The 2,466-nt window shown below is 37.4% G+C and overlaps 1 non-coding gene across 1 annotated transcript; it reads left to right on the top strand.

Moving 5' to 3' along the window:
• Positions 1-1,716: 1,716 nt before the first annotated feature.
• LOC137746360 (small nucleolar RNA R71) lies at positions 1,717-1,823 on the top strand. The gene has a single exon (XR_011069830.1). It is a non-coding gene; the product is annotated as a small nucleolar RNA R71 (small nucleolar RNA).
• Positions 1,824-2,466: the final 643 nt, after the last annotated feature.

Genomic DNA, 2,466 nt, shown 5'->3' with positions numbered 1-2,466 from the left:
GCAAAGGTTGGTTTTCTGAGTGAATGAAGGCAGGTTGTATGGAAGGGTGATTAGGTTTTATAAGGGTACGGCATAGGGCTTTTTATAAGGAAGAAAGAATCCTAAGGCTTTATTACTTAGTTTAGGAAAGTAATTAACTCCAAATCCTTAAAGAAAAGGAAACACAAAGTCAGAAATTGAAGGAAAAGGGAAGGGAACCTGCGGCATTCAATTGTGAGAAGGGGAATGTCATTTATTTCTGAAATTAGGCAAGGACTTTGGAATGGAAAAGGGTATGTGAGTTATGGCTGAGTTTGATATGAAAAAGGAACGTGTTTGGATGCTTTAGAATAGGAATGAAGGCCCTCCCTTGCACGGCAAGGAAGGGAAACACTAAGGGGATACACAACAAGGAATTTATGTTGCAAGGAAACTTTGTTTTGTGTCCTAGAATAGATAGAAGTCCTTAATGTTGCTGAAACATGGAGTCTTTAAGGATTAGGAAAGGTTAAACCAAAATAGGAAACCTTGGTTTAACTTTCCTACTTCAAGTAGGAAACCTTTTTTGACTAGGATTCCTCATTTGATTAGGAATCCTCTTGTGATTAGGAATCCTAACTCTTTTAGGTCTTCAATTTCATCCATTCCTTTTGCTCCAAGCATAAGCTATCCATTCCAAGCCCAATTTTGCTCCAAAAGGCTCCAAAATGCACCTTTTTGCTTCCTTAGCCATATGAACCTAAAAACACACGAAAATGGCTTAAACTACTAAAACAACTATGAATTAACAACATAAATGCACGAAAACAAGCTAAGTAAGTCACCTAAATATGCTCCTATCAATGGGATGGGAAGAGTATAAGGTTTTTTAGCCTTGTGAAGATTTGGAGCATCAAATGAAGAAGTGGCCTTGCTTGGATCATCATTCCATTTCTCAATCTTTTCTTGAATGGCACCTGCATTCAAATGATCAGATTCATTAGTGACTTCATTGCCAACTCCATTATTAATAACCTTACCGCTTCTAAGTGTAGTAATTGCTTTGGCCTACTCTTGGTTCCTTTGAAGTATCATCGGTTGGCTCAAAAACTTTCCGGCCTCTCTTTGACTCAAAGCATCTGCAATCTGACCTAATTATGTCTCCATTTTTGTTAGAGCAATTGAATGTTGTTAAAGCATATTATTGGTAGTTTGTTGGAATTGAACGGTGTTTTGAGCAAGCATTTTGACCGTAACTTCAAGTGTAGAGGCAAGCTTTGGTTGGAAGTTTTGAAACTGATTGTTATTCTTCCATGAGAGGTTGGGATAATCTCTCCAACTAGGGTTATATGTATTAGAGTATGTGTCATTCCTTGGCCTTTGATTGTAAAAGTTCATGAGATTGACTTCCACTTGGACGAATTCCCGATAAGCCTCACTAGCTGAGCATTGATAAGTAGGATGACATGGTATGTTGCAAATGGCCCACACCTCAGCTATCTTGGGCACCATATTGAGCATAGGATCAAGCTTCTTTTCCAAACTTGCCACTTGCAATGCAAGATCATTATTAGAACTCATTTCATACACTCCAGCTCGTTTATCTCTTGTATCTTTGTGTTGAGCATTAAATCCCAACATCTCATAGATGTTATATGACTCTTGCGCATTCTTTTTCTTCAAGCCCCAACTATCAACAATTGATTGACATGTTTGGGTTAACCATCATAAAAATGTTGCATTTGTAAGTAGGGAGGTAACCCATGATGTTGACATTACAGCAAAAGGCCTTTGAAGCGCTCCCAACATTCATTGAAAAGTTCTCCATCATCCTACTTAAAGTTAAAGATTTGCGCTCTTAAAGTGGCTGTCTTTTGAGTAGAAAAAAACTTCTCTAAAAATTTCTTAGCTACGGCATCCCAAGTGGTGAGCGAACCAAGTGCTAAAGTCATTAGCCAACCCTTAGCCTTATCTTTTAATGTATAAGGAAAGACCCTCATCCTCATATTTGCTTCATTCACTCCCCTCAAAGGTAAACCACTCACAACTTTATAGAATTCTTTAATATGGGCTAACTGATTTCGTTAGGTAAACCATAAAAAGAAGGAAACATGTGAAACTGTGAAGATTTAAGATCATAGTTTCTAGCTTCAAGAGGCAGCAAGATGCATGAAGGTGAATTTGGTATAATCGGTTGAGCATAATCCTCCAAAGCTCGATTGTCATCATTATTGTCAGTTATCTCTTCTTCTCCGTCTAAATTAGAGTGCTCAGAATAAGCACCTACACTTGCTGATCTAGAAGAACTCTCATCTACTTCTTCACGGTTAATCAGAGCACTAGTTGATACAAAGCTCTCAAAGATGTTTCCTTTTAACCGTTCAAGTCTTTGGCCTATCTTAGCAAGTTTATCTGACATATACTACCTGAAAAACAAAAATAAAATGGAATAAAGGAATCTAAACTTTAAATGAAAATAGATAGGGTTTTAAACAAAAACCAAGCAAT

The sequence above is a fragment of the Pyrus communis genome, chromosome 9 (genome assembly GCF_963583255.1).
Source record: "Pyrus communis chromosome 9, drPyrComm1.1, whole genome shotgun sequence".
NCBI lineage: Eukaryota > Viridiplantae > Streptophyta > Magnoliopsida > Rosales > Rosaceae > Pyrus > Pyrus communis.
The sequence above is the reverse complement of the archived record's forward strand: the minus strand, read 5'-3'. Positions and strand labels throughout refer to the sequence as shown.